The sequence below is a fragment of the Tupaia chinensis genome, unplaced genomic scaffold (genome assembly GCF_000334495.1).
Source record: "Tupaia chinensis unplaced genomic scaffold, TupChi_1.0 Scaffold147069_1, whole genome shotgun sequence".
In the NCBI taxonomy this organism is placed as follows: domain Eukaryota; kingdom Metazoa; phylum Chordata; class Mammalia; order Scandentia; family Tupaiidae; genus Tupaia; species Tupaia belangeri.
This window is the reverse complement of record NW_006206919.1, coordinates 1,026,053-1,053,163: the sequence shown is the minus strand read 5'-3', so window position 1 is coordinate 1,053,163 and position 27,111 is coordinate 1,026,053. Positions and strand designations below refer to the sequence as shown.

Genomic DNA, 27,111 nt, shown 5'->3' with positions numbered 1-27,111 from the left:
CCAGTGATCAGGAATAGTTATTTAATTACCGTTTATTTGTGAATTTTCTGAAATTCTTCCTATTACTGATTTCTAGTTGAGGTTGAGAAGATATTATTTCAATCTTAAATTTTTTTTTTTTAGAGAGATTTTTTGCTAGAGGGCGTGTACACTCACCAGAGAGACAGAGAGAAACAGGGAGAGAGAGGGAGACAGCAAGTGAGAAATCACTCTCCCGGGGAGAGAGGTCACACCATAGTCCCTTTTCTTCCATTCTCCTCTCAGGATCTTGGGCATCCACACACGTGCATCTGGTATGAGTTTTAAGCCTCCAAATCTGGGACTTGAACCATGGTCTACTACAGGTGACTACAGCAATGTAACCTTAGGCCATCTGCTGATCCCTCAATCTTAAGATTTTTAAGACTCATTTTTGTGGCTTAACATATGTTCTATACTAGAGAATGTTCTATATACCCTTGGGAATAATGCGTTTTGCTACTGTTGCGTGAAATGGTCTGTACATCTGTTAGGCCCATTTGGTCTAAGTCTAATACTTCCTTACTGATTTTTTTTTGGAGAGGGTGGTCTATGCTAAATAGACCCTACTATTGTATACTCTGTCACTTTATCTCTTTTTTTTTTAAGTTCTCCAAAAGGCACATGAGCCCATCTGAGAAAGAGACACAGACAGGGCTGGGGGGAGTGAGAAAGCTTCCCCCGTGGAGAATGACAAAGCTGTAATCCCTTCTCCATTTCTTTCTCCTTTTGGGATTTTGGGTGCACACACATACTTACCTGGCCTGTTTTTGAAACTGCCAGCTATGGCACCAAACTGCATGGTAGGCCACGTATCATCCATCGGCTTTAACCACCAGGCCATGGGCTGACCCTGTCTCTCTCTTTAAAATCTTTCATGCTTGGTTTATGTATTTAGGCACTCTGATGGTGGGTACATATATATTTATAATGACTATATCCTATTATTAAATTAACCCACTCATTATATAAGAACCTTCTTTGTCTCTTTTTATAGTATTTGACTTACAGTATTTTATCTGATAGAAATATAGCTAGGTCAGCTGTTTTTTGTTACTGTTTGCATCGAGTACCTTTTTCTCTCACTTCACCTTCAGTCTGCGTGTGTCCTTACAGGTGGAGTCTCTTACAGGTGGCATTCGATTTGAGTGTCATTTATCTGTTCAGCCAGTCTATTTCTTTTGAGGGTGGAATTTAATCCTTTTGAATTTGAGGTAATTATTGATAAATAAGGAATTTCTGCCTTTTTGTTAAATGTTTTCTGGTTGCTTTGCAGATCCATTGTTGCTTTCTCTCTTGCTCTCTTACCTTGTAGTTAGATGATTTTATATACTGGTGTGCTTTGATTCCTTACCTTTAGTCTTTTGTGAATGTACTATAGGTTTTTGCTTTGTGGTTACTGTGAGGTCTACATAAAACATCTTGTAGTTACCACAGACTGTTTTAAGCTGATAATAACTTTGATTGCACAAAATAAATTATGCTTTGCCACCAACTTTACCACTACCCCATTTTATGTTGTTGGATTTAAATCTTTATAAGTCAAATTTATATTTTTTACATAGTGGATATACCCTTTAACAAATTGGCATAGGTATTTTTTTTCTGTATATGATTTATTTATTTTTTACATCAGACAGGTACAGTGCTAAGGTCATAACAAGGGTTGAGGGAGGCACATCTCACATAACGGTGTGAAAACCTACTCATGCTTACGAACCACAAAGGATCAGTACATATATCTTATATATATATGACTCCATGTAAGACTTTTTTTTCATAAAATGCTTCCAATACCAGTACATCTTAAAACTATTGTTCTAATACATAAACTTGTGTTGCCTTCTGTTCTTTTGACTTTTCTGTTCCTTTGATTTTTTTTATTGAGATATAATTCACAGACCACAAAGCACACCATTTGAAGCATTCAATTCAGCCATGTATAGCACCTTCACAAGGTTGTACAATCATCACTAATTTCAGCTTGTTTGACTTACTTCAAAAAATTGAAAAACCACAGTGTAATTTCATTCAATGAATATCCTTTGATCTTTATGCAATATTACTGCAGAAAGTGAAGTCTGTGTTAAGAATGACGACAGCACGTTCTCAACCAAATAACCAGCTTTCAGACAGTTTCAATAACTGCAGCGATTTCTTTGAACTGTCTGTAGAAATTCTGAAACTGTGGGATTGTCATTTCAAAGCACTTGTTCTTTACGTGCCCTGAATGATCCGACACTTTTAGCATCACTGCCACATACGATATTTAAGAGCTCTGCAACTGTCAGGGCTCACAGTCATTCCCAGTTTCCACTGAAAGTCTATAAGCTGGTTGGTGACCTTGGATTTAGCATCCAGCGGGGGCTCACCCCACCCCTCCATGGCCGGCGCCACGGTTCGTCCTGCTGAGCCTGGTGGACCCTCCTCGGTATTATTATTTTTAATAGTTTTGTCTTTGAACCTTTATACTAAGGTATAAGCAAATTACACACTATCATTACAGTATTATAGTATTTAGAATTTAATTGTATGTTTACCAGTGAGTTTCTTGTTTTTCTTTTATTTTTTTTTAAGGTTTTTGCCATACAGCGTGTGCACTCACCGGAGAGAGACAGAGAGGGAGACAGAGGGAAAGTGAGAAATCACCCCTCCCCCTGGGGGGATGGCCACGCTGCAATCCCTTCTTCTCGAGTCTCCTCTCGGGAGTTTGGTCATGCACACATATGCGCCCAGCATGATTTTCAGGGTGTCAGGTTCAGAACTCTAACTGCAGTCAACCTGGTGGGAGTCCAGCACCTTAACTAATAAGCTACCTGCTGGCTCCACCAGTGAGTTTCACGCTTTAATATTTTTTGTGTTTCACTAATTAGTGTTCTTTTTCTCTCAGCTTGAAAAACTCCCTTTAGCATTTCTTGTAACACAGGTCTGCTAGTGATGAACTCTCTTAGCTTTTGTTTGTGTATAGTATTTCTGGTTGGCATTTTATTTTCTTTTTACAAGTGAATATATCATCCCACTCTCTGCTGGCCTATAAAATTTCTGCTGAGAAATCTGCTACCAGCCTCTTAGAACACCTACATATATGATTTGTTTCTTTTACTGCTTTTGGGATCTTCATCCTCAATTTTTGATGGTTTGATTATAAAGTCTTAGAATGATCTTATTTGGATTGAATCTTCTTGGAGATCTTTGACCTACCTATACCTGGATATTTATGTCATTCCCCACATTTTGAAAGTTCTCTATTTCTTTAAATAAGTTGTCTACTCCTCTGTTTCTCTTTTCTCTTTGAAATCCTATAACTAGAATATTAGCTCATTTATATTGTCTCATAAATCCTGGAAGTTTATTAATTTTTCTTCTTTGTATGTTTTTTAATAACCTGTCTTTGGGTTCACAGATTCTTTCCTATCCTTGGTCAGTTTTATTTCGTTCACTGAAATTTTCAGCTCCAGATTTTGACTTAAAAAAATATATATGTATACATATACGTACATATATACACATCTATACATATACATATATATATATACACACATATGTATATGTAATATATACATATGTATGTTAGTTTACTGGAGGGTGCATGTGCTTGCTCTAGAGAAAGAGAAGGCACCCCCAGGGAGGATGGTCATGCCACAGTCCTTTCTTTTTTTCTCCTCTAGGGATTTTGGACATGCACTCACATGGCTGGCATAATTTTCATGACATCAGGTTTTAGACTCAAACCTCACAGTTGACCATGTGGGATCTAGCCACCTTAACTACGTGCTACCAGCTAGCCCTAAAAATAATCTTAATTTCTGGTAAATGTCTCATTCTTTTTTCAGTTACTTCATAAGTCCCTCTTTTTTTTGAAGATATGGTCTCACCGTGTCATAATCTTCACACCTCAGCCTCCTTAGTGGCTGTGAACAATAGGCACGCACCATCCATCACCTCCAGTTCTTTGTAATAGTCTTGCCACATAGCTCAGGCCAGACTTGAACATGTGATCCTCCTGCATCAGCTTCTGTGAGTTACTAGGATTAGAGGTGCATGCCACCATACCTAGCCTTTAGGTTGGACTGGGAATTGAACCCGGATCTCCCATGTGTTTCAGCTGTGAAACACAGCATCTTAACAGCATGCTCTATCATTGTTGGGCCATAAATCTTCATTTCTTTAGGGTCAGTTACTGGTGCTATATTTTGTTCCTTTGGTGGTATCTGGTTTCTCTGATTGTTTTTGATCTTTGTGGTCATGTGTTGATGTCTTTGCCTTTAAAGAAGTAGGCACTTATTTTAGTCTTTGCCAATTGGCTTTGTCCTCATCCATTAGCTTGTTCAGAGATACTAGGCATGTTATCTGGCATGGCTTATAATAATGCATGATGCTGAAATCCTCTGGCGGCTGGCCTGGTGAAGCCTGGGATAGCAGGTGAGCCTGTTGTCTGAATGCATAGACTGGTCCCCGGATCCACGGAGATGGTTTTGTTGTAGTATACCTGGAACCCGAGTCTAAGTGGGTGAGCCTGCAGCCTGTTTCTGCAAGGGCTGCCTGAAATTTGTATTCTTGGGGATTGACCTGGCTCTGGGGTGGGTCTTAAGTCTCTGAGTCTAGATAGGCCTGCCAAGCACTGAGACCAACCTGGAGCCTCTGTCCACAGAGGCTGTCCTGTTGCTGGAGCAGGCCTGGAGCCTGGGAGTCAGTGGTCTCTAGCACCATGGGGGCCAGAATGTGGCCCTGACTCATAACAGTGGTCCTGGAGCCTTGGTCCAAGGATGCTGACTTGGCACTGGATCTACATGGATGGCCCTGGATTCTGGGTCTGCTAGAGAATGGGATTACAGGGGCTTTCATGGCATTGGGTAGGCCTGGAATCTTTTTCTGCAGATCCTGGCCTGGAACCTGAGTCCAGGGGTGTTGACACAGTACTGGGGCAGGCCTGGAATCTGGGATTGGGTGGACTGTCCTGGCTCTGGGCTGGTCTGGAACTGGTTGGCCTGGAGCCTGAGACCACAGGGGATAGCCTCACATTGGTCTGGCCTTAGCTTGTATCTATAGGGGTCTGCCTAGAAGCCGAGTCTGCCTGGAAGCCGAGTCTGCCTGATGTCTGGGGCTTTAGGGACCAGTCAAGTGCTGGGGCAGATCTGTGGCCTAGAGATTTAGGGGCCAGGGTTAAACACTGAGTCTGTGGGGTGGTCTTGAGCTTAAGTCTGTTGAGTAAGGCCAGGCAGTAGGTCTGGCCTGGAGCTTGGCACTGCAGGATTCAGCCCTGTGCTGAGGCAGGTATGAAGGCAGTCTGTGAGTCCTGGCCTGGCCTCTGGAGCAGTGGCATCCTGCTCATTGCTGTGTTTTACTGGGTTCTACTTGGTTTTGAGTCCAAGCAAATGTCTAGGACTCATTTTCATCTCTTTACCCCAAGCAGAGGGTATCTCCTCCCACACGGTGCTGCCTGGGCGTAGAAGGGATGACATAGGTAGAGTAAACTGTCCTCCCACTCTCTAGTATGTGTTCTTTTGTTGTGCTGTACTCAGTTGTAGTCTCTCACCTGGTTTCCTTAGCTCTTGTGAAGGTATTTTTGTGTGCAGATGTTAATAGTTGTTCAAATTAAATGTTTCTGTGGGGGATAGGAGTAGAAACAAGTTCAGGAAAGATAAGCTCATCTAGACTAAAGTTTGTAACTTAGAGGCGACTATGTGGTTTTGTAGTAGTAACTTTATTTTCAAAAAAACTTCTCTTGAAAACTGTTAGTTTTTGAAAAACCGTTGCAAGATACTTTGATTTTAAAATCATCCTTGGGCTGGCCTTATAGACTAGTGGTCAAGGGCGCTGGATCCCACATGGCCATGACTCCCAGCCTGGTGGCTTGAAAAACACACAATGTGTATGTATATGTGCCGCATCCCTCGGCAGGACAGAGGAATGGAAAAGGGGTTGTAACATGACTGCACACTACTTGTGTGTGTGTGTGTGGGGGGGGTTGTAACATGACTGCACACTACTCGTGTGTGTGTGTGCGGGGGGTTGTAACATGACTGCACACTACTTTGTGTGTGTGTGGGGGGGGGCTGTCTTCTCTCTCCCAACTTTCTCTCTCTCTTTGTAAAGTGTGTATGCCCTCTGGCATTAAAAAAAATCTTATTTGTCTAACAGGCAAGACAAATCCTGTTCAGTATATACTTGAATACATTGAAGTGCTTGAATAAATTCATAAATAAATTAGCTCTTAATTTTCATAGTAAGTTTCTTCATTCACTTCAGTACTTTTTAAATTTAGAATATTTTAAATTACTTTTCTTATCATAATCATGCATTACCCATCGATAATCCTTCATTTAGTGCCCCGATACCTTAGAAGATATTTACTTCTTATATTTCTTAAACATTTTGTGCTCCAGTTATTGAATGATCGGATCATTGATATTGAGAAATCTTTTGGGGGTAGCCATAACCACAGCTTTGTTATATAGTTCCTCAGGCAGAGGTATGTGAAACATTAAAAATAAATTATTTTGATACATGTGGTATATAAACAAAATGTCCACAAGATGTCACTGTTGTCCTTTAAAGTCTCATATCCTACTTGTAATAAGTTCAAGACCTCAAATAGTCTTAGTTGTACTTGTTTTTTTCTTAAGTATATATATTCAAAGTCTCTTGGATGCATTTTGGGAAATTTGCATCTTCATACAATATTTCTAGAATAATCTATTAAAGATGCCTTATGTTGTAAAACTTACTAACATTAAATATTTTCAGAGGCTAATAGGAGAAAATTAAATGACATTTAAACCTTGTAGTATACTTTTAATCTAGTCTTTGCTTCTGTTATATCTTTTAACTGGTGGAACAGCCATATAGAAAGGACTCTTATATGTAGTCCTTTAATTTTTTTCTAAGTGTGTTTATATTTCTGTGTAGTGACTACATATCCTTATGAGACTGTTAATACCAAATATTACCAGGTGATAATTAAGTTATTTTCCTGAAAAACTTAGTGAACATACAGCTTTTCTAGTTTTACTAAGGAAGCATAATTTTTAGATATTACTTTAAAATATTGTGCTTAGCCCTTTGCAGTTCGTGAAATAAAGGATACTTTTTTCTTATATATTCTTCTATGTGATCTATTACTTACTTTTTTTCTTTTATGAAGTAAAGAAATAAGAGCCTAGTAGTACTTTTGTTTTAAAGAAAGATAAAGGAGATCATGATTATATTTTCTTATATTACTTCAATAGAAGACCTAGATTTTTAAAAAATTCTTTACTGCTTATCACTGAGATACTAAGACAGGTGATTAAAATAGTACAAACTTTTGTAAAGTTTTTAGAGCCATCATTTCATTAGTTAATTGGACTGATTTAACTGAGTGGAAAATCCAACCGTTTTTATATTTTTCCATGGTACTTGCCCACTGGAGGATATAGCGTGTATTGGAGTGTTTTAATAGGTTTTCCTTTTCACTAGAAATTAGGGGTTTATTTACTTGAAGCTCACTACATACATATTTTTTGTAATTTTGTTATTGATTTGAAATAGTAACTTAAAAAATAGTTCAGGATGAGGAAAGCTGATGGCTACCTTATTTATCTAAAAATTATTCTTTTTGTATTATGTATTAGTTCACTTCTGTTATGAAGCATGTGTTAAGCATCTTGGTCAACTGAAAAATCTACAAAGGGTTCAAGCCCTTCCTTTAGTTTTCTAGAATATGTGTTTTAACCTTTATACCTTAGGAGGACTGCTGCATAATTAGAAGATACTAAAACTGGGTTTGGCTAAATAGAATATGTTTTATGCCAAACTTGAATGCTACTTGTTCTACTTTCTTACATAAAAATTTTCTCATTATGTACCGATTGGAAACCAGCAATTTAAGAACATTTTATAAATTACCTGTTGATGATAATGGGTATATCTTTGACGGGACTAATATACAGTGTATTCATGCTGGGAAAATTCATTTTGTATTCTATAATGCTATACAGTGATTGGATGTATTAAAAATAATAAAATATATAAAAGAGAACATTTTATAAGATGTTTGCAACTTATTGCTTCTATGTAAGAGACTATTTCTATATAGAAATTATATTATATAGCGAAATTGTATTTTGCTCTAACATTGTTTTGCTCTCAGACAGCAAAAATAATGTGTGAGGGAAATTTTTTCATTTAGAGTGACAAGTGACTCATTTATCTTAGAAGTGACCATTTTACCATTTTAGAAAACTTCTTTAGCTGAAATAGAAGAAATCATGTTTCTAACTAGTTATTTTTTTAAATAAAAACTATAATAGAACTTTTCAGACTTAAATATAAAATAAAGTGACTTATTAGACGTGACGTGACAGACCCCCAAATTATTTCTATGCTGTTATATTGGGTCGTTGAGAAAGTCATGACATATTTTTGCATGGAGCTACATAGAAAAATACATCATGACTTTTCCAATGACTCAGTAGGAAAAATAATCTGTTAAAGTTTAGCAGATATTTCCAGCATATTTGAAACTTAACCTTTACCTCATTGTTAAAAATTTTATTCTAAAATGTTTGTCCATGAAGAGATAAAATACTGATAGAATATGAGATGGGGACCAGCAGTTAGCGTAATGGCTATGTCACTGAACTCCCATGTAGTCGAACGCGGTTCGAGTCCAGGACCTAGTGGCTTAAACTCACGCCAGGCGCATGTGCGTGTGTCCCAAAGATCCTGAGAGGAGAACGGAGGAGAAGAAATTGCGGCATGGCCATCCCCCGGGGGGCGATTTCTCACTTTCTGTCTCTCTGTTTAGCTTCCATGTGTTTGTGTATTTTTGAGTTTTTTTTTTTTTCCCCCCTGTAGTTCATTTCAAGTTTAATTCTTTTGTGGTTGGAGAAGATGCTGGATATGGTTTTGATAACTTTGAATTTGTAAAGACTTTTTTTGTGCTCTATCGTGTAGTCAGTCTCTGAAAATGTTTTATGTGGGAGTGAGAAAAATATATATTTTGGGTTGTTGGGTGGAAAGTTCTATAAACATCTGTCAAATTCATTAAATTTAGATATCATTTAGATCCTGTATCTCTTTGATTATTTTTTGTCTAGATGATCTGTCCAGAGATGAAAAGGGGTGTTGATTTCCCCAATGATTATTGTGTTCCTGTCTATCTCTCCCTTTATATCTAGCAGTTGTCGTTTCATGTATCAGGTGCTCCATTGTTGGGGTCATAGATTTGTAGGGGTCATATCTTCTTGGTGAATTAGCCCTTCTACTACTATCCAGTGTCCTTTGGCTCATCTTAGAGTTTTGTCTTAAAATCAATTTTTGCCTGATATTAGTATTACAATTCCAATCTCTTTTTATTTCCATTTGCTTGGAATATCTTTTTCCAGCCCTTCCCGTTCAGCCTATGTATATCTTTATCCATGAGGTGCATCTCTTGTAGACAACATATAGAGGCCTCCTTTTTTTTTTTTTTAATATCCATTTAGCCAATTTGCCTTTTCATTAGGGAATTTAATTCATTAATAGTGTTGTTACAGATATTTGCGGACTTATCCCTGTCGTTTTTTAAAGCCATTTTCTTGGTTGTTTTGTGTTCTCTTATTTCTATTTGTCACTCTTTAACTTTTCAGATATATTCAATAGTACTTCCTTCAGTACTTTTTTAAAATTTTATTCATTCATTCATTTTATTTTAATTTGACCAGAGATACACACACACACACACACACATACACACACAGAGAGAGAGAGAGAGAGAGAGAAAACAAGCCACTATGTCCAAACTTGAACTGTTGTTGGCCATGCAGGAGTGTCCAGCACCTTAACCACCATGCCACCTGCCAGCCTCCCTTCAGTACTTCTTGAATAGGTGGCCTAGCTCTCACAGATTCTTTTAGGTTTTGCTTATCTGAGAATGTTTTTATTTCTTCTTTCCCGTTTGAAGGATAATCTTGCTAGGTATAGTACTCTTAGTTGGAATCATTTTTCTTTTAAAGTTTGAATATGTCTTCCCAGTCTTTCCTGTCCTGCATTGTTTCAGTTGACAGTTTTTATGTTAGCCTGATAGGGTAGCTTTTTTAATGTAACTTGATGCTTCTTTCTTGCTATTTTTAGAATCTTGTCTTTGTGTGTGTGTGTGTGTGTGTGTTTGTAGAGGTTTTGCCTTAGGGCGTGTGTGCTCATGAGAGAGAAAGAGAGAAAGAAACAGGGAAGGTGACATATCATCCACCTGGGGGATGGCCATGCCACCATCCCTCCTCCACTCTCCTCACAGGATCTTGGGCATGCATGCACATGCACCCAACATGATTTTCAAGCATCTGAGCCCAGGACTTCAACTACACTCAGCCATGTGTGAATCCAGCAACCTAACCACTACATCATCTGCTGGTGCCTGTGTTTGATCTTTAACGATCTGACTTTGATGTACTATGGAGAGGATCTTCCTATACTGATTCTATTTGGTGTCCTTTGTGCTTCCTGGATCTGTATGTTTTATGTTTTTCCATCTTTGGAAAGTTTTCAGAACATGTTTCATGAAGGAGATTTTTCTATGCCTTTATCAGATTTGTCACCTTCTGGAATTCCCATTACTTGGCTATCTGGGCATTTCTTGATGTCTTGTATTTCCTATATACTAGCCTAATTTTCTTTTTCTTTTTTTGAGTAATTTTTACATTCTTTCTCATGGTTTGGATTAAGTAAGAGGCTTTGTCATCCCGATCAGCGATTCTTTCTTCTTCATGGTCCAACTCGCTATCGATGCTTTAAAGGGAGATTTTTATTTCTTGCATTATATTCTTCCTCTCCAGAATTCTGTTTGATTTTTTTAGGGTGTCTATCTCTTTATGGAATTCCTCCTTCATGTTATGGAATGATTTTCTAATCTCCTGGAGTTGATTGTCCATTTTCTCTTGTATCTCATTGAGTTTTTTTTATGATGAATATTCTGAATTCTACTTGTGTTAGTTATTGTTTTTTGTTTTCCATAGCTGGTGAAGAGTTACTGTGTTCTTTTGAGGGGGGTAATCTTCTTAATTTTTTCCTATTTCTTGAGGCTCTTCGTTCTTTTCTAGGCACCTGGTGAGGCCCTTGCTTTTTTCTATCCATTTAGAGTAGGTTTCAGAGGCTGTATGGTTGTGCCCTGTTCTGTGATATGCTTTAGCTCCATACCAGTTTTTCTCTTATTTCCAAAATTTTCTAATTCTGACATAGCTAAGCACTAAATTGAAGAGACTGACCTTAAGGTGGTAATAGGTAAGGTTGCACGTCACATGCATCGTAGGGTTTGGCAATCCTGGCTCTGGGACCTAAAGAGGTCCTAGCCAGTGGTAGAAGACTCATCCAAAGAGTCTCACGGCCTTATTGTCTCTGGGAGCAGCACAAACCTTTTCAGGAGTATGTAGGAAAGAGTTCGTGACCCTGCCCCATCCGCCCTCCTCTAGGATCACAGAGGGCCTGGCTAGTGGAGAAAGGCCCATTCAAGGATTTGGCTGGTGGTAGAAGATCCAGCCAAACAGCACATGTGTCTTACCGTCTCTGGGAGCTGTGCAAGTCCTTTCAGGGGTATGTGGAAGAAATTCTGTGATCCTGCTTCTTCTGCCCTGACTTTGGGACCTGCAAAAGGCTTGGCCAGTGGTGGAAGACCCAGCCAAATAGCCCTGGTGACTTGCTATCTGTCTTTATTCTGTTTTTAAATTTTATCTTAGATACAGAATGGTATTTTGAGTCATGTATACATTGTGGAACTACTAAATCAAGCTAATTGACATATGCTTTACCTTATTTTTTTGTGGTAAGAACACTTAATATTTCTGTCTTATCAATTTTTAAGTATTATATATATACACACACACACGTAAATGTGTGTGTGTGTGTGTGTGTGTGTGTGTATGTATATATATATATATATATATATGGTTTTTGTTTTGTTTTGGTTTGGTTTTTTTGGAGAGGTTGTTGCTGTAGGGCACATGCGCTTGCCAGAAAGACAGAGACAGACATACAGACAAAAAGCGAGAAATCACCCCCCAGGGGGATGGCCACGCCACAATCCCTTCTCCTCCATTCTCCTCTCAGAATCTTGGGCATACATGCACACGCATACAGTGTGAGTTTAAGGCACCGGGTCTGGGACTTGAATCACGGTCGACTACATGGGAGTCCAGTGACATAGCCATTACACCATCTCCTGGTCCCACAATATATGGTTCTTAACTTTAGTCATCATGACATACAGTCACTCTTGTGATTTAGTCTTCCTGCCTAACGGAAATTTTGACCAGCATCTCTCCAATCCCTCTATTTTCCAGCCTCTAGTAACTACCTTATAACCCTCTACTTTTGTAGGTTCCGTATATAAGTGAGAACATGCAGTATTATTTTACTCTGTTATTTTTAAAAATCTCAGTTAAAATAACCTTCTCTAACTTACAGCTTTTTGATTTTGTGTGAGTTAGCCTAGGAATTCAGACTATAAACTCCATTGAAGTTGAGAAAAAGGTATTTTTGATTGATTATTTAATAGTAGATAGTAACTTTAGACAAAATTAAGCTTTTCAGGGTTGAGTGTAACATCCTTCAATGTCCTGTTTTTGCTCTTTCTCTCATTTTATTATGTGAATCTGACTATTCAATATATCTTGTTTATATAGAATGTCTCTTTTTTACAGTAACCATATACAGCAATAACTATGTGGCCTTTGGTTTATTGTTTTAATTGTAGTTTCTTTGAGATTCATAAGAAAAATTTTTAACCCTTTCAAAAATTGCATCCATTTTAATTATCTACTGAGTATTATATGTATTTATATATAATTGCTTAAATCTAAAAACTTACTCTTGAATAACAGTGATGCTGATAGTGTCGGAAGAAGGCTATCTAAAAGGCTTGTCTTAGAGTATCAGAATATTCCTCCAAGAGTTGAATTTTCTACCTTATTTTTTTTAATTGGGAACTACTTGAAAGATATGCATGTTCTTTACCTATCGTAAATAGTCTTTGACATGCTTTATTTCATAAAACTGCTTTTATAGAATTTCTATGTAGTATTAATCCAGAGGGCTACATTGGAGTACAATAAGAGTAGTCAACTCTGTTAGCTCCCAATAGATGGTAATAACAGTTGCTTCTGTAGTTAAAAACTTGTACATGTGATTAAGTGGATTTAATGATGGCCCTTTGGAAACTGTAAGTAGAAGAGTCTCCGTACTGTGCCAGAACAAAGACCGTCAGGAACCTTAGGCCGAATTAGTGACCTACTTGATAATAATTAGTGTATGTAAGTGTGCACGTGTGTGTGTGTACATCTATTTCTGTACAGTAAATTAACTTTTAGCCATTGATTTTGTGGCATCTTTTTTCAGCTGTGTAAATCTTTAATAGCTTCTGTTAGCACAAGTACATCATCTGTCTTAATCACCCTCATGGCCAAGTTTCTGGCACATAGGTGCTCAGTTCATATTTGTGCTTTTTGTTTGTTTTGGTTTGCAGTGATCCTGACATTTATTTTAAAGATTGTGGAGGGGCATCTGTTTTAGCTTTATTGAAGAAAAGGGTCCAAGGCAAATTAGTTCTTAAATTGATTCTACCCTAGCAGCCCTACTTTCTGATATAAGCATGTCAACTTAGAGAAGAGAATGATTAAAGGGGATGTAATGTACCTTGGGGGAGCCTAAGAGACTCCTAAGTTGCCTCTTATCATGGCCCAAAGATGATAAACTCATGCTGGCTATGATAAGGGAGGCATTTTAGGACATATGAACATGGTAAGGAATGAAAAGAAATTTCGTTTTTTCCCTTCACTCTTCTACTTTAGTATTCAGTTAGCTGTTTTCACATATACAAGGATAAAAATCAAGTCAAAATTATTCTTGGTGAGTTTGTAAATTCTAGCTGTTAAATGTTAGTTTTATCAGTTTTTAAAATGATATCAGCCTTATTGTTTCTTTAAGGAAAATCATTGTAAGGAAAGAATTTGAGAAGAACAATAGAGAGGCAAGACATTTATAGGATGCAGAAATGGATTCTTATCTGTTGATGATAACGTGTTTGGTATCCTTAGTTGGACTGGTGTGAAGTGTATTCATGTTGGGTAAATTCAACTTACAAGTTAAGTGAGGTATAGTGATTAAATGTATAAAATAAGTTACAATAAAATTAAAAAAAAAAAAGGAAAACCAGTGAAAAACACTGGGAATGTTTCTGGCTTTAAAATACTTTTTTTATAAAATTGCCTTGTATTGAAAGGGAATTGTCTAAGGCAATATGGAATTCAAATTTGAAAATTTTCTGTTGACAAAGATCAGGATTATCAGTAGCATGGAATTATCATGACTCACTGAACTTCATTTAACCTGAGGTTGTAGTCATTTGAAACTTGCTGATATTCTCCAGGGTCTTATTGTACTCACTATTGAACACAGAGTTCCTTAACCTTGGCTTACAGAAGGAAAAACCCAATCTGTTTCATAATCAGCAATCTGGGTTTTAGATATTGTTTTCAGACTAGGACAGAAGGATAAGACCTAAGCCAAAGAAATGAATGTGTTTCTAGATTGTCTTTGCCACATGCTGCTTTAATCATGGGGCTTTGGAGTCTGTCAGATCAGAGTTGGAATCTTGGTACCATTGCTTTATTTTGTGACATAGGACAATTTCTCTGTCCTTTCTGAGCCACTTTTTATTTACTTTAAGAAATGAGAATTAGGGACCAGCAGTTAGCGTAATGACTATGTTGCTGGACTCCTATGTAGTCGACCACGGTTCAAGTCCTGGACCCGGTGGCTTAAACACACGCCGCGCACATGTGCATGTGTGTCCAAGATCCCAAGAGGAGAATGGAGGAGAAGGGATTGCAGTGTGGCCATCCCCCCGGGGGGTGATTTCTCGCTTTCTGTCTATCTATCGCTCTTTTTCTGGCGAGCGCACACGCCCTATAGCAAAAGCCTCTCAAAAAAAAAAATTAAAAAAAAAAGAAATGAGAATTACAGTGCCTGTTTGTTTGGATGGTTATGACGATTAAGTGGAATAAGCTGTATATGAACCTCCACCATACACCCAGTGCACAGTATCCTCAGTGTGTGTAAGTTTATGTCCTTACATATTTCTCTTCTTTTGTTTTATAAGTGGCTGCTTCTTTTATCCTTACTTAAACATGACTACATAGGTTAGAAAGTACTATTAACAGAGAAATGCAACTTCTCTCTATACAGAAAGGCATTCTCAGTAGAAGAGAGTGTATGGTTATCTTGGATTTAATTTCTGGTTACCAAATCCAAGCATGAGGTTTTTTTTTTTTTAATGTTAATAATTGGTATTTGAATATCAATGATCACAGTAGGAGAGAGTACATCTCTTGCTGTCCTTTTTCCTCCCCTCTTTTTGCCAGAGGGTGCATATGCTTGCCAGAAAGAGAAAGAGAGAGGGAGAGCTAGAAAAGGGTGTGGTCATGTCACAATCCCTTCATTTCTCCAACCTATCGAGATTTTGGGCATACATGGATGCCTGGCATGTTTTTTCAAGCCACCAGAGTGCGATTTCAACTAAAAGATCGGCCATTTGGCATCCAGTTCCCTAAACCACTGGGCAGTGGGACTGGACCCCCTCCTTTTTTTAACGAGTTTTCAGTGGGATTGAGTTAGATGTACAGATTTAATCCTTTGAAACTGCATTAGCTCTGGTATTATTTTGTGGCATATGTAAAGTTAATAGATTAGCAATGTTAAGCTTTCTGTAGTTATCTAGTCATTAGTATAATATCTACCAGGACTTGTTGACCCATTATGCCAAAATATTAGATCTTTCTTTACTAAAGTAATAGTTCACTAACTTAGGTCCTTCTTTTGATTTGTTTTCTGTTTATTGAAATTTTTTGTGCTTATCGAATTTACTTAAAAAATAAGGAAAGCTTACTGACATAGTCAGCTATGTGGGACTCCAGCGATGTAACCACTGAGCCCGCTCTGGGCCCTCGCATATGTATTTTTGCAAACTTTTCCACTAAGCAATGAATGAAGTCTTGAGAGTCAAGGTAGCCAATCTGAAAACAGAAAGTTAGGAGTAGCAACTGACTTGTGGAAATGCTGGGTGTGCTCCTTTAACAAGTAATTGTTTTTAGGACAGTTTGGTCTAACATTTAAGCAAACCATTTCTGTTGGAAAGTTTGTAAAGCATAAACAGGGGTAATCATACAGTTTTTACTAGAACATATCCTAAGTTGCCCCACTGTATCAAATAGTTAAAAAAATTACAGTATGAAAAATTTACTCAATTTAATTTAAAAATCCCTCTTTGCAAAAATATTGATGCACTGAAACCCGTGGCATTAATACAGCTTTCGCTTCTTTGTGGCATGACATAATGGACAGTACTTTTGCCTTGGAAACCAGGAGTGCTGACGTGTGACTGTTTAGATATATAATAGTGTGTATGTGAACAGATACACATGGGTGCAAGCATGGATGTGGAAAAATCACAAGTACATTCATGTATGTAAGTACATTCGGGTTAGAAATGATAAAAAATACTAGTATTTTAGCATTAGTAAAACTTTAATTTTGATGTAATTATATGAATATCAAAACACCCTTTCTCATTAATCTTCACATTCTTGCTTATGAATAATCAGATATCATTTTTTTGAGCTTGGCAGTATTCTATGAGCCAGTTATCAATAATCCCTGCAAGATAACCAAGGGATTAGTTCCTATTTTTCTGGTTGAGTGTTGTTGAAAGACAGCAGTTTGGAGAGCTAGATAGATTTAGTTTCAAATTTTAGTTTTGCCACTTATTAGATTTGTGAAATTTGGAGACATATTTGGCTTCTCTGAAACCTGTTTCCTCATCCACAGAATAGGAATAATAATGCCTGAGATAAAGTTCACAAAGTACTTTTTCATACTATCCATCACATAGTGAACACTTGGTTAATACAAATTCTCTTTTCTTTTGTGTTTTTGCAAAGTAAGTAGCATTTGACAACTTAGAGGTTTTTTTGAGTATCTGAAGTAAAGTACAAATTTGTTTTCACATTAGCTTCCAAGAGAGTAGTAGTAGTTTCTGCATCTTGGGAGAAATCTTGATAAGCATAGGGTATTATATATAAAAGCATTTTCATACGCTTATTTATTTGTATGAGCATATAAGCAAATGTAGATATGTAAAGGATATGTAGCAAATGTAGAAAATGTAAAGGATTAGAAGGAAAATTATGTTTCAACTTACAAATCATTTTAATTTGGGGAAATGTACAGTTTCTATCAAATAATATTCCATCAACTTGGAGGAAATGGCATTACTATAGTATGTTATTAAGATAAACTTAAAATCCCATTAGATAGCCAGTATTGTCATGTTTCTGAGGTTAATTGGCTGCATTCAGTTGTAGGTTATGAACGCTCCCACTTGAATAATCCTCCAAGCTATCAGGCAGAAAGACCAATAGTTCACAGGACTAATTGACCCTGTCAGTATAATAGAAACACTTACAAATAAATTCTCTTTGCCAACAACATTGCAAATGAAAACCCCACAAGAAACTGTTATGTCTTGTAACTGTCCTGGAATGCTGTGATTCAGTTAACAGACTCTGGGTGGAGGTAGGTCATGGTGGGCGGGAGTTTGGGGGGAAGAAAATGTAAAGGATAGGAAGGAAAATTTTGGAGGGAAATTAATAAGGAACAATGTTAAAGGGAAACATACAGCTTTTTAGGTGAGTTTAACCATCATGAATCTCCAAAAAGTAATGTCTTTAAGTCTCTGATAAAGTATTAATATCTATAAGTTTCTTGTTTTTTCACCCTTCTTGTTTTGTAGCTCAAGCATTTTGTACAGATTTGATAGTCATTATTGGAGGGAGCTCTTTGTAAACACTAAGAACATATTTTTGCCAAATAAGTGTTGTAATGAGGACAAAATGTGGCTGTCATTCTACAGTCTTGCTGCATTTGTGTACTTCATTAATATAGGACAGATACTGTCTAGGGTCTGTCCTTGAACCTAAATCCATTTATTCTTTTTTGGGGGTATAGATTTGTATTTGTGCTAGTGTAGTAAAAAAAGGGGGGATGGTGTGCTGGAAAGAGGCATAGAAAGAGAGGGGATACTCACTGACTGACAAATTTGATAATTTATTTTTTTCCTTTTTTATTGGTAATGAGAACTGAGTATTATAATGAAGAACCCAAAAGCAGTACACCAGTCTTAAAGAAAACAAATATTTTCAGCATCTTTTCTAAAACTCAGTATCAGGGTTTGACCTTTAAGGGAAAACTAAAAAGAATTTTATCCTGGACTCATTTGAGGTAGTGTGTATCCCCAGAATAATCTATGGGAAATTGTGCAGAAGATAACAGCCTCCATTTGTAATAATGTAGGAGGGCAATCACCTTCCCATTGTATTTCGTTTTAAAAAAGGCATCTTTCACGTTGTCAAGAAACAGTCAAGTTGTAAATGGACTTCAAAAATAGTAATAAAAAATGATTTATAGTGGAAAGAATTGATGGTATATTTCACCTAGAGTAAGAGAGACAATGTGTAATAAGGGATTTTGTGGTTTTACAGCTCACTGCATGTGTTTGAAAGCTGTTCTCCCAGCAACGTGGGTGGCAGGTTATGCTACCATATAATGTATTGTAGTTGGCTCTCCACACTTGTCAGGGTTAGTGTTCAACCATTCGGAAAATTTTCCCATTGTTCTATCATGTGAACCAAGACTAGTGTTGAATTCCCAATAACTTACAAAAAAAGGTTTAATTAGAAAGTTTGAAATTTGATTACTTCTTATTGTTTTAATACAGTGCTATATGCGTTAGTATTTTGTCAGTTACAGTTATTTTTCAGTCAAGAAGATAAAAACCAAAATTTTATTTCATTTTGGAATAGGTTTTGTAGAGATTTGTGTACTGAATCCTGCCACCCACCCCTCTTTTTGGTATTAACACTCCAATTCCGTCTTAAGCATTTTGCTTTAGATGAACCATAGCTCTTGGCAGCTAGTGCATTTTTAGCAAATAATACTGTTTCAAGTAAGAGTTGCAGAGGCAAAAAAAAAAAAAAACAAAAAAAAAAACTTTGTGTGAGGTCCTTGTAAACTGAACCTTTGGAACACTGCTTTATCCCCCCCTTTTTGTGCTTCATCTCTATTTGTGTAATGGTTATAAATTACATCGTTTGAAGAGAAGAATTAAAAACATTTAATTTAGCTATTTTTGTCGTTAGTTTTTTCTTTACCTATTATTTTAAAGATATGCAGAGAAATAAGCAATTATGGTATTGAAATTCCATTGTGCCAGCACCTCCAGAGCACAATCCAAAAAAAACAGAACACCGCCTGCTGGGTTGTCTGTAGTATGCTTGTGTGAACATCAGTGTCTGCTGTTCACACATCATTTTTTTTTTTTTTTTTACTAAAAGTTCCTCTTGGAATAAAGACTCTGTGTTTCCTGAGTGTAGAGAAACATTTGTTGGTCCTTATATTTTCAGTTTGTGAGGGTTTCTGTTTATGGAGTAAGCTGCCTTGTATGTGTATTACACTATTGTCATTGGCACATCAGTAAGAAGAGAAAAGGCTTGCATGTTTATATACTATGGAATAATGAAAAGAAAAAAAAAAAAAAAAAAAAAAAAAAAAAAACTTTGTGTGAGGTCCTTGTAAACTGAACCTTTGGAACACTGCTTTATCCCCCCCTTTTTGTGCTTCATCTCTATTTGTGTAATGGTTATAAATTACATCGTTTGAAGAGAAGAATTAAAAACATTTAATTTAGCTATTTTTGTCGTTAGTTTTTTCTTTACCTATTATTTTAAAGATATGCAGAGAAATAAGCAATTATGGTATTGAAATTCCATTGTGCCAGCACCTCCAGAGCACAATCCAAAAAAAACAGAACACCGCCTGCTGGGTTGTCTGTAGTATGCTTGTGTGAACATCAGTGTCTGCTGTTCACACATCATTTTTTTTTTTTTTTTTACTAAAAGTTCCTCTTTGTACACACATCATTTTTTTTTTTTTTTTTACTAACAGTTTCTCTTGGAATAAAGACTCTGTGTTTCCTGAGTGTAGAGAAACATTTGTTGGTCCTTATATTTTCAGTTTGTGAGGGTTTCTGTTTATGGAGTAAGCTGCCTTGTATGTGTATTACACTATTGTCATTGGCACATCAGTAAGAAGAGAAAAGGCTTGCATGTTTATATACTATGGAATAATGAAAAAAATGTTAATGAAATTAGGGATTATTGAAGGTGTGATATAATGAGCTTTTGTTGAAGATATATGTGAAGAAGGATTGATTTAAATATTGACTTTTACCCTTTAAAATCTATTTATTTATAAAAGAAAGTATATCTTGGCTAGATGCATATAAAAATATCATAAATGTCCTGTATTTCACTTGAAATTCAGGTCTCGAATATATTGGCTTCTTGACAGTATTGTTTTTGGTTATTCAGATTTTTCCACTGATCCTCCATAAATAATTAAGGAATGTATTGGGAAGTATGTATAGGGACCCTAGAAAAATGTTTCCATTTTTATCATATGCACTTCATTTTTTACTATCATTATGATGTTGAATATCATATTAGACACAGAAAGCAAACTTGCAAAAAGATAAAATTTCAAGGTAGTTTGCTTTGAATTTTACTCTGAGTTTCTTGGTCAGTGAAAATGCAGTTTTATATTTTCATAATAGCTGTTCAAATCTTTTAGTTAGTGTTTCTTCAGATTATTAGAATGAGATTACTGTGTATCTGAAGCCAGTTATTAAATTTTAGCCAGTGGATTTGGTAGACAGTGATGCTTGCTAATCCCTCACCTTGTTCTTGATTTGCTTATTAGTTGTTTTAACCTTCCTTCCCATCCAGAGGATGAAAGCGATAGTCATCTAAACAAGATACATTTTACATATGCCTTCTGAAAGGGGAAAGTAAAGCGCCAAGCCCTTAACGTATTAGTTTTCCAAGAGCCTAAGGCGCCTGAGTTTTCTGATTGCCAGGAAGCCTAATTGCTCACAGGGCAACCTGGCATACTGCCATTTCCCCACTGGGCTATTTGTTGGTGTTTGTGAATAGAACAGAAATGTCTTTGCTTTTTCTACCCAGTTGTCACTGATTGCAGTTTTAGGAAACAATTTAACAGTTTTCTCAAAATCATGGTAATTCATATCAAGTCAAACTTCATGGTATCTAACCCATAAACAGTAGAGTTATTCAGTGATTTGAAATTCATGTAGAATAAAACTTGTTACTTTGTACTCCAAAATATTCATTTTATATCGTTTCACTATTCTGAGACAGATGTTCTGGATTTGGCTAAACATTTTTGAAATAAAATTAGGAGTTAGTTTTTTTTTATATGTACTTTTATAAACAAAATATTTTATATGAATTATGGGACCAATGGAAATCATAGATCTTACAAGCAGAGTTTGTATGTGAGGGGGTGGAAGCTATTACAGCTGTTCTGAAAACCTGTTACTGGGAATACAAGAGATGTTTGTATTTTATTATTGTTATTATTATATTTTTTGTGGCCAGAGAGTGTACACACTCACCAGTGCAGGGGAGAGAGGGCGAAAGAAAGAGAAAGCACTCCCTCTAACCCCTGTGGAGCATGGTCACACTGAAATCCTTTTTCTATCACATCAGTATTGTGTACATGCACACACATGTGCAGCATGCTTTTAAAAAAATTTAATTTAACTTTACTCATTATCGTTATTTATTTCCTTTAAGCAAACAGAGAGAGAGAGTGAGAGGGAATGTGAGAAAGCAAGCTGCTAGGTCCTGGACTTGCATCATGGTCATCCATGTGGGAGTCCAGCATCCCAACCACTACACCCTCTGCTGGCCCCCACCTGGCATGCTTTTTAAGTTGCCTGGGCCCAGACTGAAATGGTGGTTGGTCATGTGGGATCTGGCTCCCCATGGACATGGCTTAACCACTGTACTGCTGGTCATATATATAATATTTTAACTGATTTTTAAAAAAAATTATATTTTAAGCTTTTAATTGATAGAATAATAATTTATATTTATAGTGTACAGTGTGTTTTGATCCATGAGTACAATGTCTTATGATGAAATTAGGATAATTTGCATATCCATCACCTAAACATTTGTCATTACTTTTTGTTGGGATTACTCAAAATCCCTTCTTTTAGCCATCTTGAAATGTCCAATATATTATTCCTAATTGTAGTCACCCTACTTTTTTACATGACATTAGAATTTATTTCTCCTCATTGTAATTTTATGTCTGTACTCCAACATCCTCCCTCCACCCCTAGCCTTCTCAGCCTCCAGTAATTACTATTTTGTTCTTTTCTTCTATGAAGTCAGTTTTTTAAAGCCTCCTCATATGAGTGAGAAAATATGCTCTTTCTCTTTCTGTACCTGTCTTATTTCATTGAGATAATATCTTCTAGATACATCCATGTTTCCTTGATGGACAGAATTTAATTCTTTTTAATGACTGAGTAATATTTCATCGTGTATATATACTACATTTTCTTTATTCACATAGCTATTGATGAACATTTAAGTTGATTCCATAGCTTGGGTATTGTAAATAGAACTGCAGTAAATATAGGAGTAAAGGCATCTTTTTGACATAGTGATTTTTAATAATGGGATTACTGTGTCGTAAAGTAATTAAATTTTTAGGTTTTTGAGAGCCCTCCATACTGTTTTTCATAATGGCTATACTAGTTTGCATTTCCACCAGCAGTGTAAAAGAGTGCTGTTTTTTATGCATCCTCACCAGCATTTTTTAGATTGTGTGTCTTTTTTACCATAGTTAATCTAACTAAGGTATGATGATGTCTCATGGTGGTTCTGATTTCCAATTTTCTGATTCTCTGATGTTGGACATTTTAAAAAATATACCTATTGGCCATTTGTATGTTTTCCTTTGAGGAATATCTATTTCAGATCATTTGCCCATTTTAAAATTAGATTATTTGTCTTTTTGATTCACTTATTTAATCTTGTTATTATTTATTTATTTGTTTGTTTAGGAGAGGTTTTTGCTATAGGGTGTGTGTGCTCTCCAGAAAGACAGAGAGAGACAGAGAGACAGAAAGTAAGAAATCACCCCTCGGGGGGATGGCCACGCTGCAATCTCTTCTCCTCTTAGGATCTTGGGCACCCACGCACACGCGCCCAGGATGAGTTTAACCCACCAGGTTCAGGACTTGAACTGTGGTCGACTTCGTGGGAGTCCAGCAATATAGCCATTATACCAACTGCTGGTCACTTGTTATTATTTTTTAATTAGATCAGAGAGAGAAAGAGAAAGTGGTAAAGCAAGCCACTAGTCCAGGACTTGAACTGCGGTGAGCATGTGGGTGTCCAATGCCTTAACCACCAAACCACCTGCCAGCCCATGTCATTAGGGTTTTTTTTGTTGTTGTTGTTTTTCCTTTTTTTTTTTTGAATTATTTGTTTAATTTTATTTATCTTTGTTATTATTTTAAAATTTGCTACAGGCATGTGTGCTCCGCCAAGAGAGTAAGAGAGCAAGAGAGGGGAGAGAGAAAGTCAGAAAGCAATCCAGCAGGTTCAGTACTGAACTATGGTTGACCATGTGGGGAGTTTAGCTACTTAACCACTATACCACCTGCAGGCCCCTGTCATTAGTATTTTAATAGTGATTGAATCTGTGGGTTGCATTTTGCAGTGTGGTCATTTTAACAATACTGATCCTTCCAATCCATGAATATGACATGTTTTTTCACTTTTTTGTATCTTCTTCAATCTCTTTCATCAGTGTTTTATACCTTTATTGTAGAGATCTTTCATCTCTTTGGTTAAATTTATATGTGTATTTTTAAAGTAGCTATTGTAATTGAAATTGCTTTCTTGATTTATTTTTCAGCTACTTTGTTATTGATGTATAGAAATGCTACTTTTTTTGTATCTTGTGACTTTGCTGAATTTGTTAATCAGTTCTCAGAGATTTGGGGTGGCTTCTATGAGTTTTCCATATATTTAAGATGTCATCTGCAAATGAGACAGACTTTCTGCCTTCTAATTTGGATGCCCTTTATTTCTTTTCTTGCCTGATTGGTCAAGCTAGAATTTCCAGTATTATGTTGAATAGAAATGTTGAAGGTGGATATTATGGTTTTGATAATGATTTGTCCCCCAAATCTTCATGTTTTTGAATTTGAATGTCTCTTAAAAAGTCAGAGGTTGAGACTTAGTTGTATTGTAGAGGTGTTAAGTGAAAACTTGATTTCTTCATTGTGTGCAGGGGTGGGGGGGACTTTGAATATGATAGTCATTAGGGTGGGGACTATATGATTAAGTTATGATCTGTACATAAGGAGAAAAAATTAGGCAGAGAGAAGACCACGTGTATTCCGACCATACTCTGCTCTGCTAAATGTTTTGGGGCTACCATTTTGTGATGTCTTTGGTTTTCCAACCACCAGAATTATAAATTTTGCAAATAAATCTTGATTTTTCTTTATAAACCACCAGTCTCAGATATTTCTTTTAGCAATACTATGATGCACTGAGATGGTGGGCAGTCTTTTCTTATTCTAGTTCCTAGAAGAATATCTTTCAACTTTTTCCCCTTTAGTATGATGTTAGCTGTGAGTTTGTTACATGTGGTCTTTATTGTATTAAGACACAGTCCTTCTATACTTAATTTGTTGAGTGTTTTATCATAATGGGATGTTGATTTTATCAAGTGCTTTTCTGTCTCTCTTGAGATGGTGATAATTTTTTTTTTCTTCATTCACTCATGTGATATATACATTTGTTGATTTGCACATGTTGAACTATTCTTGCATCCCTGGGATAAATCCCACATAATCATGACATGTAATTTTTTCTGATGTGCTGTTGGATTCAGTTTGCTGCTATTTTACTGAGGATTTTTACATCTGTATCGACCAAAGATATTAGACTGCAGTTCTCTTATTTTATCATATCTTTGTATAATTTTGGTATCATGATAATGCTGACCTTGCAAAATGAGTTTGGAAGAATTCCTTTTCTTTGATTTCTTTGAAGTGATTGAGAAGAATTGTTTTACCGCCTTTTTTAAAAAAAGTATTTAGTTTTTTTTTTTTTGTCACAGAGTGCGCGCACTTGCCAAAGAGAGAGTGAGAAATCACCCTGGAGCAGGGTATGGGGGTGGCCACGCTAGAGTCCCTTCTCTATTCTCCTCCCAGGAATATGCGTGCACATACACACACCTGGCCTGATTTGCAAGCCACCAGGTCCGAGACTCAATCCATAGCCAACCATGTGTGAATCCAGATCTTAATCATCACACCCAGGTGGCCCCCTGTTTTAGTTCTTTTAAGGTTTGGTTGAATTTATAAGTGAAGCTGTGTAGTTTGGGCTTTACTTTCTAGGGAAACTTTTTATTATTGATTCAATTTTATTACTTATTATTAGTCTTTTCAGATGTTCTATTTCTTCCTGGTTTAATTTTTGGTAGTTGTAAGTGTCCAGGAATTTTCTCCTTTTCTCTAGATTTTCCATTTTGTTTGCATATAGTTTATAATAGCTCCTAATGATTCTTTGTATTTTGCTGCTTTTGTTGTTTATTTCCTCAAGTTCAAACACTCAAAACAGAAAGCATGAGAGAAAGATGGCACCATTAAAAGGATTTTGATGCTGTGATCTACCCTCAGCCTCCAGCCAACCCTGAGTCCTAGGTACACAGTGCCTACGTACCCAGAGGTCTCCAGGTGAATCCAGAACCTTCCCATATGAAATTGCTTCGAAAGTGTTGCATTTCATTGTTGCATCACCTTCCAGCCCCAATTCTTTGTATTTCTGTGCTGTCAGTTGTACTGTCTCCATTTTTGTCTCTGATTTTATTGGGCTCTTCTCTCTTTTATCTTAGTCTAACTAATAGTTTGTCAATTTGGTTTATCTTTTCAAAAACCTAACTTCATTTTATTGTGCTTGGGATTTTTGTGGGGTTTTTTGTCTAAATTTTATTTATTTTTGCTTGGATAATTATTATTTTTTTTCTTCTACTCATTTTAGGTTTGATTTTCTAGCTCTTTGGGATACATTATTAGGTTGTGTTATTGAAATTTTTCTACTTTCTGATGTAGACATTTATTGCTATAAACCTCCCTCTTAGTCCTGCTTTTGCTTTATCCCATAGGTTTTGGAATTGTGTTTTATTTGTCAGTTAAGAAATTTTATTATTTTTTTTTAGTTGCCAGAGGGTATGTGCAGTTGACAGAGAAGGAGAGAGAGAGGGGTAGGGAGAAATCATCCCTCAATGGGGCATGGTTACATCACAATCCTTTTCCTCCATTTTTCCATCCTGCTGGAATTTGGGGCATGCAAGCACATGCATCAGCATGTTTTTCAAGCTATTGGGACCAAGATTTGAACTGCAGTTGGCGATGTGGGATCTTCTTCTAGCTAGCTGTCTTAACCACTAAGCCATAGGACTGGCTCTCATTCAATAAATTTTGTGGGGCCAGCAGATAGATGGCTTAGCGGTTTTGTCACTGGAATCTCACATGGCCAACTGCAGTTCAAGTCCTAGACCCAATGGTTTGAAAATCATGGGTGCATACTGATGCGTGCCCAGGATCCTGGGGAGAGAATGGAAGAGAAGGGATTGTGATGTGCCATCTCTCTGGGGAGGTGGGGTGATGTTTCACTTTCCCTCTCACTGTTTCTCTATCTCTATCTCTAGGAAGCACATATTCCCTAAGGCAAAATCCTCTATTTTTTTTTAATTATGTAATTTTCTTCTAATTTCTTCATTGAATAAGGATTGTTCAGGAGCATATTGTTTAATTTCTGTATATCTGCTCAGTTTCCAAAATTTCTCTTGTTGATTTGTAGTTTTATTCCACTGTGATCAGAAGAGGTCCTTGATATGATTTAAATGTGTTAAGACTTACTCTGTGGCCCATATATGGTGTATATCCTGAAGAATGGGCCATGTTCTGATGAGAAAAATGTGTGTTCTGCAGTTGTTGGGTGTGATAAATGTTCATTAGGTCCATTGGTCTATAGTGTACTTTAAATCCAATGTTTTTGTTTCATTTTACCTAGATGATCTGTCTAGTACTGAGGGGGGTATTAAAGTCCCTAGCTGTTGCTGTACTGGAGTCTC

At 36.6% G+C, this 27,111-nt stretch overlaps 1 protein-coding gene, 1 non-coding gene and 1 pseudogene across 4 annotated transcripts in view; 1 reads left to right on the top strand and 2 right to left on the bottom strand.

Annotated features, from left to right (window-relative positions):
• Nucleotides 1-27,111, top strand: part of ANAPC10 (anaphase promoting complex subunit 10) — an 87,720-nt gene that overhangs the window by 34,229 nt on the left and 26,380 nt on the right. The gene's annotated exons all lie outside the window — the stretch shown is intronic.
• Nucleotides 1,649-1,748, bottom strand: LOC114006335 (small nucleolar RNA U13). Its single transcript, XR_003548068.1, has one exon. It is a non-coding gene; the product is annotated as a small nucleolar RNA U13 (small nucleolar RNA).
• LOC102503118 (COMM domain-containing protein 6 pseudogene) lies at nt 2,147-2,403 on the bottom strand (annotated as a pseudogene).